We start from the raw sequence: 17,642 nt of genomic DNA on the forward strand, positions 1-17,642 counted from the left end.
TCTCCTGCTAACGTATCTCTGTTCTACCTCTCCTGGCGGCATCAACTCTGACATCTCATCTGGGCAATAATCAAACACTTTCATTTAGATGGAGACGAGGATAAGAGCCTGATACTGTTACACATGAAAACCTTGAAGGTATTTTCCCAGACCACGAGAAATGACTGCAACAGGAAAAAGCAATAATTTTTCTACGATTGCCCTGCTGCCACGTACACAATCTGGCTCTGAGATAAGCAATAGGCGAATCATTATAAGAGCCTGGGAATGTTAATATAATAATCATTGGAAAAGACTAAGATTAGATTTGTAAAACGACGAGAAATGAATGTAAGGTGGATCATTTTACTAACAGTGGTTGGCTGCACACACACACACACACACACACACACACACACACACACACACACACACACACACACACACACAACCTCCGAGATAAGCCAGAATCATAGTAACGTGAGTCTTAACAAAAAAAAAAAAAAAAAAAAAAAGGAGAGATTTGTCAGACTAGAAAAATGCAGCAGGAAAAGGCGAACATTTTACTACAAGTGGCCGGCTGCACACACAGGTCTGTCTCTGAGATAAGCTGGGTCCTCCTCCCCCTGATAGCTTATCGTTGCCGGATAAACCCTTTAATAATTATTTTCTGAGACTTTCCTTCTTCTGCCGCTGTACCACTATTGAGATTAAGCTCTTCTGACGAGGACATATTCTAATAGTTTCTCTCCAGTTCGAAAATCTTTCCCTATATTACTTTCACCTTAACTTGAGGCAGATTCTCGTTCTTTTTGCAGCATCTTTCAAGTGGCTCCTTGTCAAAAAACCAAAAAGAAAAAAAAGTCAGTACTAGGTCTCTACATCCTTTTGATGACACTAATTCGCGTTATCTTGTTTTTGTTTTCTCTTGGAGGGAACAATTTGCAGGCTCATGGCCTTTGGTTCCTTCTTTGCGTGCATAAGAAAAATATAGTTTTAATATATTGTTACAAATTAATATTGAAAATTGGGAGACGGTAGTGTTAGGTCAAATAAGCCTAATAATAGTATAGTTGAATATAAGGCGTCTGGCAATAGATAGATAGATAGAATATAATCGCTTGGAACTAGCAAAATGAACATAGAACATATCACAGGCATGAAGTAGTTAAGGGGACTATTTTGTGGCAAAGGGGTTTATGTGCTGTATCTAATCCCTCTAGTACGGAAAGTCTCTTTTAATTTGAATAATATGGTCCGGAGGTGGTGGTAGTAGCAGTAGTAGCAACAGTACTAGTAGTAGAAGTAGCTACAGTAGCAGTGGCAGCTGTAGTAGTAGTAGCAATAGTAGCAGTAATAGTAGTAGCAGTAATAGTACTTGCAATCCCAGGCTCAGCTGAAAGTAAACCCGGTGGACTACAGGCTGAAGATGCCCTCCTCCTACAGTCCCACCATCCTCCTTTCGGAGGGATAGGGAGAGTTGAGGGACGTTTCCATGACCGGGTAGCAGAGGCAGGAAAAATGAAATAAAGAATAAGTCGAATGAGACTACGTAGGGTCAGACCACCATCAAATTATTAACTCAGCTTTATCTCAGCCTATTATCGTGATGAGATTTATGAAGGATGTATCTAATCCCTCTAGCGGGGAAAAAATCAAATCTAAATTTAATACAATCGTCTCAAGGCAACAAGAATAAAAAATATATCTGCCGTGGTAGTTAAGTGGTCAGCAGTTCCATCTGTTACATAAATCGGTTCGTTCATGAGCGTGTATTGGCTCCTCAGTTTCTTGTACAGATGATAAGATGCTCTGTTACTGTGCACCAGTTTAGCATAAGGACTCAATGGGAGAAGACAGGTGTGTGTGTGTGTGTGTGTGTGTGTGTGTGTGTGTGTGTGTGTGTGTGTGTGTGTGTGTGTGTGTGTGCAAGGGGGGTAGGGGTAAAGGAGTATGGTGGGACATTTACTTGAATGGTAAAAAAGTTTACTTCCAGTGTTTCATAATGCTCAAGTAGCCCGTTATGCTATACTGAAACTGTAGCTTCGGAATTTGCAGAGATATAGCAGATCTGGCCTCATATTCAGTAAGCAGTGTTGTAAAAAAATTAATCTGGTGCATTTTTTACGTACCTCGAACACATCTTGCTCCAACCTCTTCGACGTAGACCCATTTCATTAAACTAACACATTTGAGTGAACACCACGTTAGAGGCAAAGTGCTTGCAACAAAGACGTCCTGATTTATATCTGAAATGGATCAATTAGCGTCATGTACCAAGTAAACAAAAACTTTAGAACATGTATTGAACATTCAACTGCGTCCTATAAGAATTTTCTCAGCTATCATTCATTTCTGTAAAGCCTAATTATTCGTACTCATGCCGGTGAAGAAGAGATTGTACACACTGTACTTTACAGTATTAGTCCATATTGTACTTTATAATGTCAGTTCATAGTTGCGTACAGTTGCATGCATATGATATGCAGTCTATTAAAGGCAGTATGTCCAGAAAATTAAACCTGAATGGATCTTGATTTTAGCTCTCATTTCTGCCATTTTCTCTGGGAAAGACAGTTTTTTTTTACAAGTTTCTAGCTTTTCGTCCGTTCTATTTACATTAAAGTAAGTTGTATTCCTTCACAGAATGCTTGTGACTAGACCACGGATCGAGGAATACAGCATGGTCATGGTCGTGTGCCTCTGGTACCATTCTGTTTCTCATCATGACAACTGCTTTCATCACCAACCTACCTCAAGTCAAGGTAGTAAGTGAAATATACGATATGTTACTGGTATAGTGTCAGTGCTCAGAAAGCATTTCATTAATATTTCTGCTAATGCCTTTCAGAATTTCTCTGAGCGCTAGTCTCTCTTTCTTTTTCCACAATGCCTTTGACACTAACATGAAATTAAAAGGGCAACCAAACTTATATATTCAGGAGGAGGATATTAGTGTCGGATGGTGGCAAAAATATGAAGGCTTACATAATGAATGAGTGGAGATGTGACCCATTTTCGTTGGGGAGAGTGGGGATAATTCTCTTTCGTGTGGGTTCCCTTTTTCCTCTTTCTGGGACTTTCAGGATGATGATGATGATGATGATGATGATGAAGAGGAGGAGGAGGAAAAGGAGGAGCAGGAGAATGAGCAGGAGGAGGAGCAGGAGGAAGAGCAGCATAAATACATTGGTAATAATAAGACGACGACGATAATTTTGATGGAAATAATAACAACAATGACGTCGATGATCTTAAAATTGTAATACCACCAAAATTAATGACTCCTCAGAACATACCAGGCTAATCCAAACATCGATAATCCCACGCTTATTTTCCTTATCACTTTCCTGGTCAGTCTTTTTTTTTTTTTTTTTTACACAACATATCATGGCCGTCAATAGAGATAAAGCTGTGCGTCTCTCTCTCTCTCTCTCTCTCTCTCTCTCTCTCTCTCTCTCTCTCTCCTTGTGGTTTTATCAATTACACTTATCTTTTCCTGTTGATAGCAGCATCTAATCGTGCGTTTTTAGTGATTGCAGTATTCTGGGAGCTGATTTTGTGTGTGTGTGTGTGTGTGTGTGTGTGTGTGTGTGTGTGTGTGTGTGTGTGTGTGTGTGTGTGAACGATATTTACCAACCTGAAACTCCTCTCCTACAGTCCTAGATTCGCCCTTACTACCAGAGACAGACAGACAGACAGACAGACAGAGACAGAGACAGACAGACAGACGGACAGACGGACAGACAGACAGGCAGACAGACGGACGGACAGACAGACAGACGGACGGACAGACAGACAGACGGACAGACAGACAGACAGCAGATTACGGGGAGACGTAGATTCGTCTGACGCAACATCTCAGTATTTGTCCGGTTTTCCTGTTGTTGTTTACTGTTTGTGAGTGACTGGTATGTCCTGTGTGATTGTTGCTTGTTATCAGTTACTGGGGGAGAGAGAGAGAGAGAGACCTAAAGAATATAGTTTTTTAATACCGAATGAAATCAGGCTGGGTTGGGGGTTCTAGTCACTAACCTAACCTAACCTAACCTACTATATCTGCCCACAAAAGGAGCAATACCGGTTAAATGTGTTCTTTGCTTGTGCGGGGATGGCTGAATAGACCTCCCAAAATCCCCGCACTCACTGCTTGCACTAATCGGTTCTAATTTCACCGAGTGCCTAATAACAAATGACATCGAGAGTATGCGGCCGGGCCGGGTCGTGTCGGGCCGCTCATTTCCCAGCTGAACGTAGAAATCGCTTTGCCACTCTTGCTCGCTTCGCTCACTGCTCTCGCTCGCTCGTAACAATAATGATGCATAAAACCACCTCCGTGTGCTGCCTGTGAGTCGCCTCAAAATATGCTTTTTTTTTGACGTTACATATTCTGTATATACTGCCACCCTCCCAGTCCTTCTCCCCCCCCCAATTTTTTTTTTCTTTCTCTTATTTTTTCCTTCCATATTATTCCTCCTCTCCCTCCCCTTCCGCCGTGGTTCAGAATATATCAGTTCTGGAGGAGGCCATGTGCACAAACACGTGAGTTCAGTTGCCATGGCCTAAAAGAAAGACAGAGGAAACCTTTGATAGCCGCACCCACCCCTGGAGTATTTTAGGGGGAAAGAATTGAGTATATACTTGTAAAGCACTTATGCTCACAGGCCATCCCAGTATAGTCTTTTTAATAACCATTCAATGCCTCAAATCGATGTGTTTAGTCAGCACAATGCGGTGGGAAATAGTTTGGAGAGAGAGAAAGAGAGAGAGAGAGAGAGAGAGAGAGAGAGAGAGAGAGAGAGAGAGAAAGGAAAAGTGGAGGAATGTTAGTGAGATTAGGCAGAAGACCTCCCCTTCCCACACCCTCGCCCCATTTCCCTATTTCTCTGCTCTGGCCTTGACCTTACGTAACCCTATCTCTGACCCATACTATAATCACCAGCCTCTCCTTCTTCCCCTCCTTCCCATCTCTTCACTTACCTATCTCCCTTTCCCCATTCTCTTTAATGATCGTCATCATCATCTTCATCTTTATCATTATCATCATCGTTATCCATTAATCATCATCACCATTTTCATTTTCATTTTCATCTTCATCATCATCGTCAGCGTCACCATTCATCATCATCATTGTCGTCGTCGTCGTCGTCGTCGTCGTCATAGGCACCTTTGTCATCATCAGCGTCTTCGTCAACGTCATCATTATCATCACCATCACACATTCATTATCATCACCATCACCGCCATCATCATCCACGTTACCCAACATCCATCCAGCAGTTTCCAAACACCATATCCCTCTCCTCTGCTGCCCAAGACTAAGTTCCCTTGTACAATTGTCGAGACTGTCGAAATTTTGTTAAGAAATGCATGGGCAGCAAGAAGGCCCTAGAACGCATAATGTCTTGTATGAACAGGGAAGTGTGCCTGTGGATGGTGAGATAATGATTACGAAAGAAGAATGACGAGGAGGAGAGAAGAGAGAGCGGAGGAGAATGAGAAGGGGCAGGATGAGGAAAGAAGAGGGAGGGGGAGGTACGAGAGAGGCAGAAGAGGAAAGAAAATGTTAGGAAGAGGAGGAAATACGAAGAGAGTGATGGAAACGATAGGGAGAGGGGGGAGACGTGAAAGAGAAGGACAGGTCAAGCTCACGTTTATACAAGAAAAGATGGAAAACCGAAAGTCGAGGGTGAAGGGAGTTAGGGGGAAAGTAAGGGAAAGAGAAGAAGGCGAAGGAAAGAATAGGTGATAAGTGAGTGAGAAATTGAGGTAAAGAGAAAGAGGGAAGTGAAGGAATGAAAAAGAAGAGACAGAGAGAGATGGAAAAAGATTGATGAAGGGGGACCTTGTCAAGCTCACGTGTATACTATGATGGTGCCACTCGTACCCTCTTGTTTATCACTCCTTGCACAACAACATCCCACCCCTTCCATCCACGTGACCTGACCTTTCCACCCCTACATCACCTCACGCCTGACCCTCCTGCCTATCCTACTTGATCTACTGACCTGACCTCCCTGCCTAAGACACCATTTGCTTGACCCTCCTTCCTACCTCACCTGATGTCTGACCTCATAGATGACATTTTCTCCTGCCTCAACTCATACATGGCCTCTTGGACTACCTCATTTCCCTTTCCTACTAACCTGATCTTCCTGACAATCTCCTTTTTTTTTCTTCATGTCTCCTTCCTGTTTCCCGCACATTTTTCTTCGCCTCTCTCTTGTTCTCCTTGGCTTTCTCTCCTTCACTTTCTTCCTCACTCTAATTTGCTCTTTCCCCCTTTTTCTTCCACACCTTCCTGACCTTTCCTGTCACACTCGACCCTCTAGCTACCTCACTTTACCTAAGGACCTAACCTTGTGGCCGACCTCACCTCACACATAAACATTCTGCCTTTCCTTACTTGACCTAATCTTTGATATCACTTCACAGGCTGTCTCATTTAACTCCATTGACTCTCCCATCTAATATCTGTGCCCAAGTGCCACACGTGGCCTGGTTAATGTTGTTTCTCTGGTCTCAGCGAATCACACAGACAATCATAGCCCAGGTTCTGTTTTTTTTTTTTTTTAATCTAAACATAACAGTACTGTCTTTTTTTTATTGTGCGAAATCCATGTGGAGAGAATGGATAATGAGAGATTGACTAGGAGAGTGTTTGTGAGTGAGACGGAAAAGGGAGAAGGGAAGAAGGATGTAAATGGATTAACATACCGAGATGAAGCATTACAAAACCAAATAAAAAATCAAGACCTACTCTCTGTGCAAAAAAAATGTATCTCTGTGTTTAGTTGTTTACATGCAATATTTGTTTTCAAAAGCTAAGTAAGACTTTGCGGACCTCCTATACATTAACCTCTTCAGTCCGATGATGCATTTTTTTTTTTTTACTATTTTTGCTATCTCCTTGCAATCTTCTTTCTTCTAAGACAAGTAAAGAGGTTAATGAAGGCTATAGCTAGCTCCTCCAATTCAACAAATCTCCCATAAACTTCATAAACTCGTTTGGAAGTAGTAGCAAAGATTAAAATGCAAAAATACGTTATCGAATTGAAGGGGTTAGATGTTCTGTGTTCATTAAGGAAGAGAGGAGGGGGGAACGATTTCAAGGCGGCCCCCTCATCCCCCCACCCCTAAAAAAATATGGATAAGCCCTGTGCATACATGACCTACCACCCAAACATATTATTTATCGTGAACAGAATCTTTATCAGTGCTTCCACAAGGCCACTAAATTGATTGCAACCGTAATACATTAATCAGAAAGGAAAATGTGCTTCCACCTGGCCGTGATGAGGTGTTGATAATCGATTGCGTAAGTGTGTGTGTGTGTGTGTGTGTGTGTGTGTGTGTGTGTGTGTGTGTGTGTGTGTGTGTGTGTGTTTATCTATTTCTTAACTGATTATATTTTTCCACGATTGAGTTGGGTAGGCTTGTAATGTCCTCTCTCTCTCTCTCTCTCTCTCTCTCTCTCTCTCTCTCTCTCTCTCTCTCTCTCTATTTCTCTCCTCCTCCTCCTCCTCCTCCTCCGCCTTCTCCTCTTCCTTATGCTGGAAATCAAACCGTAACAGATTACGAAAAAAAAAATATATATATATATATATAGGGCTCATATCACCTTCCTGGGTACTGATTTTCCACCATATTAAATGGAATCAGTCCATCCAATATGATGCCGTATTTTTTATTTTTTATGTTATCTGCAGACGGTTTTATTCAGCTTAGGGGAGATTTTTCAAACTGAAAAGGGTAGATATAGCCTTCGTTAACTTCACTAATAGTATCAGTAGTTGTAGCTCAGGGCTCACCTGAAATGTGAACCCGGTGGACTGCAGGCTTAAGTTCCCCTTCTCCTTCAGTCCTCCACTGTCCTTTTTTGGTGTGATAGTAAAGTAGTTGAGGGATGTTTGTACAACCTGACAGTTGAGCCGTCTAGTTATATCATTGCCACCACACGAAGGCACCCCTCTCCAGAACCAAACTCGCTAACGGGGTGCTCTTTCTAAGCTGAACACAGTAGTCTCATAGTAGTAAGGATAACATAAAAATTACCTCCTCAGGTTGAAGGGATTAGGTGGACTCATACAATACGGCGTTTTTATGATACGTTAGGAGTGTTTTGAAGGAGTACTGAAGTTTTAAGTGTTATTAACCTCCCGAAGATCCTCCAACCTCTACTCGACTATATTGGCCAAGTGTAGTCAGATTGGAAAGTCGTAATTGTTAACCAAGGAGACTCATACTTGCCTCACAACTAAGACTTATTGAACTGTACATAAGGCTGATCGAATTATGCATAAGGCTGATCGAGTTGTATATAAGGTTCATAGAATTACACACAAGGCTGATAGAATTATATATATGGCTGATCGAATTTTACATAAAGCTGATCGAATTCAACTTAACCATAGCACAACATTGAAGTTAATAGGAGGTTAGGTGAAATGAAGTCGACTACAGTTAAATTATACATCCCGGTAATGTGTCCCCGTAATGCACAGAGAATGGAATGTGCGATGTAGTGATTAGCAGCTCAGTACTTTGTTCATTCTTCCCAGCTTCCCCCTACATTAATTCTCTCACACAAGCAGTAACTGGGAGAGATGGTGGCCGCGTGGGTCAAAGCGCCATGCAGAAGCTGACAGTGAAACGGTGACTACCAAAAAAGGGGCAACCAAAAAAGGGGGCTACTAAAAAAGTGGGGCAACCAAAAAAAAGGGCCACCAAAAAGGGGGTAACCAGAAAGGGGAGGCTACTAAAAAAGTGGGGCAACCAAAAAAGGGGCTACCAAAAGGGGGTAACCAGAAAGGGGGGAACTAAAAAAGTGGGGCAACCAAAAAAGGGCTACCAAAAAGGGCGCTACTAAAAACATTTGCACATGCATCACAGGGCGACCCATATGTATCACAGTACTCCACCCATGTTTCAGAATGTTAAGTGCGGTAATTGGTGCTGTGCTTTTGATGTTGGGTTACAGTTACGGACGACAGTATCGACCCACTTCATTACTATAAATTCTGAGACGGTGAGCATTAACTTTCGAAACCCCTCGATAGGAGCTTCAGAACCCAACCAACATTTCATAAAGTTGTGTAAGAGTTTCATAAATATTCGATTTAAAAGCAGGCCGATATTACTGCTTGGAATACCTGCGGGTCACTTCATAATGCACTCCCACACGTAGCCTTGTATTATGGTGCATAACTTAAGACACTGAATTCAGGACAAGTGCAGCATGTATTATTAAACACCCATCACACTTACTAAGCAAACCCAATGCAGGTATTCCTCGTTTTAATTCACTCTTTTTAATACGAAATTTGGATATAGGAAGAGTTTCACGTTTACTGTTTCAAAAGCAAAAGGAAAAATGTCCTTCACACTTGCTGAGCAATCTCAATGCAGTTCATATTCATTTTTAGTCACTTCTTTTTTTTATTGACGAAATCTGGATACAAGGCGAGTGTCGCATTTACTATTAAAAACATCCTTCACGGTTACTAAGCACATCTGTTATAAGGAAAAAAGCAAACCCAGTACAGTAAGTCGGAATTGTAAAGCCATTCTTTTTAATGAAATTTATCATGAAGTCCACAGCACACTGCAGAAGGACTGATTTTTTAAAATTCAGTTGCTACCTACTTCCTCGTGCTGAAGGTGTTGAATCATCGTTACAGGTGACTTGTTTTCAGCTTACGTAACTTGCCACTCTCACAGCTCCAGTATCAAGCTCTGGCTGCATGAATTTCGATAAGCCTTAGTTATAAGCTAGGAATAAGTCTCCTTGGTTACAAGCCAAATCGAGCCTCTAGCTAAACTGCTTTTGATCATCGGGACTGCAGGAAACTCGATGAGCCCTAGTTATGAGATAGAACTGAGTCTACTTGGTTACTAACCAAGTCGACCCTCTGGTCATCTAGGGAGCCAAGACGAAGTGGGGACCTTGGTCAGGTTAAAACAGCCACTCTATAGTAACCAGGGAAACTAGTTTTACCTCACAACCAAATCTCATCGAATTTCATACAACCACAACTTAGTATTCAAGCTGTGAGTGACCCAGCTGTATCAGGGGAAAACAAATAGACCACTGATATGCACGTCCAGACCTCCTCATGCACGACCGCATATGGGAACGTCTAGACATCAGAATGCAAACACACACAGGCCCAAGGATTACACAAGAGGACAGTTACGAAGGCACGGTTTATAATTACATCCTTGAAGGGTCACCCTTGCAACTTTTTTTTTTTTTATAGGAGGACTTCTATGTATATATATTTTTTAACTTAGGCCTTGTTATATCCACCCTGCTAGTCAATCATAACTTTGTTTTATCTTGGTCCTGCGTTATCTAACATTTTTATTCCCATAAGGCATTTCGATGCAAGTTTCCTCCGGGTGAAGTGAAATGAAGTGCTGCCCTCTATCTTATCTGATCAGCGCTTCCCGCTCCTTAGCCCTCAAGTACCTTATTACAGCATCAGCAAAACTTATATTCTCTCTCTCTCTCTCTCTCTCTCTCTCTCTCTCTCTCTCTCTCTCTCTCTCTCTCTCACTTGCTGTATTTGCACTGAAAGATTGCATAAGACTGTTCATCTTATTACTGTTGGCAAAGTAAATGTTTGTTTACCACTCTCTATTCGCACGAAAGGTTTAAACGAAGACAGCCTAATTAACGTCTATTCACACCAAACCTTGAGCTAAATACACCACTTGCCAGCCAGTCTTATTTGTTCAACTTACAGAACATCATTTTTAATTTATTTTCTTCCTGCTGAGAGACCGATTATATTGACTTTGAAAGAGCACGCAAATGGTGAAAGAATTAATGAAGGCTATTGATATGCCCCCTCCCCTCAGTTCGAAAAGTCTCTCCTGATCTGAATTTTAAAGTTACCAAGGAGACTCATTCCTACCTCATAGCTATGGCTGATCAAATTTCTTGCAATCGCGTCTTAGAATTCAAATTAATCGGCCCAGTTCTGTCAGCTAAAAATAATTCGACCTTAGTAACCAAGGAGATTCATTTCTACCCCATAACTGAAGCTGATCGAATTTCACGCAGCCACGACTTAGCATTCAGGTTGTGAGTGGCCCATTTCTGTAGGCTGACTCACGTTGTCTATATTTACAACAAATTCGGAGACACTGAGTGATAATTTTTAAAAATCATATCTTGTACTGTGGTAATCTTATTGTTTTCTGAAGTGGTATGTGTATCAATGTACTCATACATAAATCAGACATACTTATTCCATACTGCAAAGTTTTTTTTTTTTTTTTTTTTTTGTTCAGCGTAAAAAGTCCGTGGCCATCCAGTGACGAGAGATGATGTGCTGTCTGAAAGGACACGAGTTCGAATCCAGGTTCGAGTAGGGCACAAACTGATGGTCCGCATCCAGTTACAACAGGCATTAATGATTTTCCGCAAGACCCACCGATATGACATAAAAGCACTCCTTCTAATACCATTACACCAGTTGCGAATTAGACAACCCTAACATGAAACATTACGGAAGGTGGGTATAAGCGCCGAAGTGGTAACATGTGGCAATGTGTGACACGTTGGAAGATCGCTGGGTTTAGGGGAATGGATTATTAAGTCAGTATATAGATTCAGACACATAGAATAAGAAATGAACTAATTAGACAGCCCTATATGACATGTATTCAGTGAGGAGGGTGGGTAACAGGACCTAATTAGCGATATGTGAAAATATATGATACGTGGAATTACTGTTGGCACTCAGGGAAGGGCTTATTAAGTCTATGCCAGAGTCTGACACGCACAAAATAAATGAACTAATTAGCATGTATTCAGTATGGACTTTGTGTTTGAGCGCCAGAGTGGTGAGATGTGAAAATATATGGCTTGTGGAATTACTGCTGACCCTCAGGGAAGGGATTATTAAAATCTATATGCGGAGTCGGACAAAAAAAAATCAGACAGCTCTAGCATGTATTCAATATGGGTGATGGGTATGAGAGCCTGAATGGTGAAATGTGAAATTATGTGGCTCGTGGAAGAACTGCTGACACTCAGGGAATGGATTATAAAGTCTATGCAGAGAGCCGGACACATAGAACAATATGTAATAATGACAGGCAAGAGTGTCACCATGCAGATAAATACAAAGGCATGATAAAGACGACAGCGAGATTGAATGATAATGTGGAACCCTCTCGTAAATAATTGATCTCTCTCTCTCTCTCTCTCTCTCTCTCTCTCTCTCTCTCTCTCTCTCTCTCTCTCTCTCTCTCTCTCTCTCTCTCTCTCTCCAATACATAAACAAATTAAATTTACGACAGAAAATCGATTGTACATGTATTTGCGAATCCCACCCATGGATACTGGTTCTAGAGAGGGAGACGCCTTCACACGGTGGCACAAATGACACCGGACAGCGAGTATACAAGTGTCCTTCAGTCTCCTCTCTATTCCCCGATAAGTGGTTGGTAGACTGCAGGAAGAATGACGCCTTCAGCCTGCAGTCTACCGGGTTCATGTTCAAATAAGTCCACAACAACAACCCCTGGATGACGGAAGCTGTGCAGGTGACTCATTAATGCAAAACAAGAGACTGTGATGATAAAAGTCCATATTCTCGTAGGTTGAGGAAGCTCCCTAACACCTTCTCATAACTAAATGATTTTCTTTATTTTTACACCTTACTGCTCTAGTCTGCTTTACATAAATCCTTCCAATATCTCCATACCTTGCTTAAACAACGTACAAATGGATGCTAACCAGACATATCCAAAGATAAATCGCTAAGGAAGAGGTATCAGGGAGCTTCCCTACCCTACAAGAATACGAACCAAAGCTGTTCCCTGCATTAAGCTGTTCCTGGTTGCATCACATCGTTCCTCCTTGCATCATACTCAATCCTGTGCCAGCATAAAGGCGTTGCAGATGAGTCAGATAAGTCTTTGTTAAGGGAAGTCAGGCAATCTATTTCTTTATCTATCTGTTCATTATCCAATCCTTTTTTCTGTCTATCATTCTGTCCATCATCCAGTCCTTTTTGCTTTCTGTCTAACTAGCCATCATCCAGTCCTTCTTGCTTTCTAATCGTTTATCCATCACCTAATCCACTTTGCTTTCTGTCTGTCTATTCATCACCCAATCCTCTTTGCTTTCTATCAGTCTATCTATCACCCAGACCTTTTTGCTTTCTATCCATCTATTTGTCATCCAGTTCTTTTTGCTTTCTATCTGTCTATCATCCATTTCTTTCTGCTTTATCTGGAACGAGAGGACCTGGTGCTACGTAAATCAGTCCAGATATGTAGGGAGACGATAGCCTCGCTTGCCCATGAATGGCATTATGTGAGCAATAGATCCCAACCAGTCCTTGGATATTAACCAATACGGGTCCGATTCTGCCGGAGCGCCTTCACCCACTAAACCACCAGGCGTCAATTAGCTACATGGTTACCACCCAACGTAGTAAAAGAGTTTCCTGGATAAGGTGTAACCATTTGACTTATGGTTCAGTGTTCTTCCTACTGTATTCCCTTATATTACGTTCTTTTTCATTATTTTTTCCTTCTTAGTTTAATCAGAAACATATTTACAAATGATGTAAGCTCTACCATTTATCATTTAGTTGCAGGACTCTTTCTTCAGCGATGGCCAGAAAGATCCACGCATTGTTAATCAGGAATTGCATGTTATCTAATTCCTCCGGTCAGAAAAATCTCTCTTCAGGAAAGCACAGTTGTCTGGAGGTAAAAAGTAAAACAACAATAAATACGTCCGGGTCTGAATGGGTTAATATTGCGTTGTTGTTGAGTACCTGAGAAAGAGAGAGAGAGAGAGAGAGAGATCACGTTCCACAAGTTCCTCTCACAAAAAACTCCCACCAACACCCTAAGAAAAAGAAAAAATGTATATAACTCTGCCTCAGCATCACACCAGCCGACGTTTATGATTATGCTTTCTTTGGTGGTCTGTTCTTTCCACTTTCAGACGATGTATTTAGTTTTAAAAAGATCTCTTACTGAAGAAGTTAATTCCTTCAAGCCGAGGACGTCCCTTTTATTATTGCTGCCAGTAAGACGCATAAGTTTTCACCAAATTCTTTATTAATTTCCATAAATAATCAGGCTGGACTAGGTTGAAATAGGCTACTCTAGGTCTAAGTTAGGTTAGGTTGGTTTTCGTGGGTTTGGCTGGTTTATGTGTGATAGTGTCCTAAAGGTGTGTAAGGTACAGTTGAGAATGCTTAACGGACACCAGCTTGTGAGACCGTCTGTAAACACGTCCCTGCAGGCTTCTAGACGGTTCCATATAAAGTATATATTTTTTCTCTGTTTATTCTTACTTTTCTAAAATGAGTATAAAGTATCTATGTTGCATCTTCTATTAAGATTTATTTTAACGATCGTAAAGACGACAGATGGAATTATGAATCCCAGCTCTGTGGTTTAGAAGTTTCACCATATTTTATTCAGATGACGTGAACACCGTGAATGCGAACAGGGTTGATGAAGGCTAAATCCGACTTTTCCAATCCTAGAAGCCTGATAAAATTTATGAAGTCATCTTAAGATATCAGCAATAAAATAGATTACTACCATCATGAGTCCAAAGAATGCGTGTGTTTGAGTGATGAGAACCCACCAGATGTGTCTGCTGGAGCAGTAATATAGGCTACACATGTACTGTACATTAATAGATACATACATACATACAAACGTACATATTAATACATACATACATGCATACAAACATATACATACATACATACTAATAGATAGATACATACACACATACATTTTAATAGATACATAGAAACAAACATCCATCCATCCATCCATACATACATACATACATATTAATAGATACATACATACATACACATACACATACAGAGAGAGAGAGAGAGAGAGAGAGAGAGAGAGAGAGAGAGAGATCGCAGCAAACACAAACACACAAGGATGGTTCTGTTGAGGCAATTAGATCCGGCCTTGACTGCCTTGTGCTGCCACGCGGCCTTGCCTTGCCTTGCCAGGTCACTGACTCCTTCCTATCTTACCCCCTCATTATCTCCGCCCTCCCCACATTCCACTTTCGTCCCCTTTCCCCTCCTTCACCCCCATCCCCCCCACATCTCACTTCCTTCCCTCTTCACCCGTTCACCCCCACTTCCTCACATCCCATTTACTTCCCCTGCATTGCCTTTCACCCCCACCCTTCCCGCATCCCACTTCCTTCCCGTTTCCCCACAATCCCTACTTCTTTCCCATGCCATTATTTCATCCCTTTCCCTTTCCTCCAATCATCGCTGTCCTTTTCCTCCTTCCATTCCGTTCCCCTTCCTCCTATCTTCCCTGTCCTCATCTTCCTTTCATTTTTCCCCTTGTTCCTATCTTCCCTGTTCGTTTCTCCCTTCTAGCTTCCATCCCCCTACCTCTTCAACTTTTTCCTTCCTTCCCTCCTTTCCACTTCCCCCTGCTCTCGTGTCATCCCTCACCTTCCCCCTTTCCCCTACCCTATATTTCTTCCACTTTCTCTTCTTTCCCCTTTTCCTCTGTCCTGCTTTCTCGTCCTGTTCCTCCCCTCACTCTTCATTCTTTTTTCCTTCCCCACCCACCTTCCTTCCCCTTCCCCCTCCTTCCATCCCCCTTCCCTCCTCCCTCCGTCTCTACCTTCTCCCTTCTCTCCCTTCCTTCCCCCAGTCCTCTCTTCATCCCCTCTGTCTTCCTTTTATTCAACCATTTTCTTTTTCTTCACCTTCTCTTTCATCCCTCTCCCCGCCCATCCCTCTCTCCTCCTTTTCATCTCTTTCACTCCTTTTTCCTTCCCCTCCCGTTCTTTCCTTCCTTCTTCCCTCTCCCCTCGTCTTCCTTCCTTCTCCCTTTCCCCTTGTCCTCCTTCATTCACCCTTGCCTCCCTCTTCTTCCTCCCCTTCTTATGCACGCACACACAATCAGGCTCAAACAAACAAACACTGGCACGCCGACACACACACAAGTGAGTCCTCTCACAAAGCACACACACACACACACACACACACACACACACACACACACACACACACACACACGTTACGACGCACAAATATATTCAACACAGTATTTACGATGAGGTACCAGTTTAGATCCATCTGTGCCTGAGAAATACACTCTTTTTCATATGCATTGCGATTTTTTTTTTTCTTGAGGGGGGAGGTGTACAGTTCCAACTACGCACATTCCCAGCCCCACACCACCCTAACACACACACACACACACACACACACACACACACACACACACACACACACACAATTTTTCTTGGAACCAGATGAAGCTGTATGTACACAGAACATTCATAAATTCTGAGTAATGTATGATGCAACATTAACTGAAGGCTGGACATTGGCCTTGTATTAAAACAGTTAGGTAAGAATTTAAGAACACACACACACACACACACACACACACACACACACACACACAACAGATGCAAGTGACTGACTCGTGCCTTTCATTTGCTTATGTATTTTTTTTTAGAATTAGACAGTCAAATAAAATTTATAATATAGCTTTTATTCCAGGTACCATATGCATAACTTATTTTTAGTTTAATCTCTTTAATCCCATTATTTTTTAGCTTAATCTTGCAACTTCAAACCATTTTTTTTTTTTTGTAAATTTTTGAGGGATATCTAATGGCGACAGGGTTAATGAAGGCTATATCTAAACACCACATTTTGAACAGTCTCTCTTACTCTGAAAAAAAAAAAAAAATCGTCAGAAGTCGACAAAACTAAGCTGGGGGGGAGAAAAATTACCAGTTTGAAGAGGCTAAGTTGTGTAAAGTTCGATAAAATAGCTTGGTTGCAGAATGAATATATAGGTGACGTATTCTGGCTAAAAGGGTTAATGACCTTCCTGTAATCAATAGGCGTTAATCTAAGCCTTCCTTCTTCTTGGCGCAGAGGATTAAGTGTCGCTGCAAAGAGGGAGATGGGGGAGGGGAGGTGGGAGGTAAGGGAGGTGGGGAAGTGAGAGGTTCCTGAAATATAGCCATGGGATCTGCACCACTATAGTCACTCTCATTCACTCACACGTCCCCTCATCTCCACTCTACTCACCCGCCCACTCATTCACTCACTAACATGTCCCTTCTGCAACACTCACTCACTCACATGTCCCATCAGCTACACCCATCATCTGACTCGCTAATTCACTCCCACCTTCTCCTCCGCCACACACACTCACTCGCACGTCTCCTCAGCTACACTCCCAACTGACTCACTCACACAGTCACTCATCTCCTCTGCGTTTAGCTCACTCACTCACTCAGCTACGCTCAACGCATTCACTGGAATTGGCTGATAAATATATCAGAATGGAGTAAATGGGAGACTCCAGCTTGTAGTGGACTGTCTCGGTGTGATGATATATGCATACATAAATATTCGTCAACTCTGGCGCAAGTCATGCGATGTCCACTGTATATTATATTCACACGACACTGGCAATGGTTCAAGGGCGTCGCAAAAATACGCCATAGTTTGTGTAGCCTAACTGCATCACTTTACTACGCATAACCATAAGTTGTCGAGTTAGGAGATAGCAGTGACCAGAGCAATGCCTGTCTTTCTATCTCCACTAGGCCTACTCTCATACGTCTTGTATTACCCATTAACATTTAATTCTTGTAGGGG

This window comes from Coenobita brevimanus, chromosome 97 (assembly GCF_032717465.1).
Source record: "Coenobita brevimanus isolate Jiangsu-jjx chromosome 97, ASM3271746v2, whole genome shotgun sequence".
In the NCBI taxonomy this organism is placed as follows: Eukaryota; Metazoa; Arthropoda; class Malacostraca; order Decapoda; family Coenobitidae; genus Coenobita; species Coenobita brevimanus.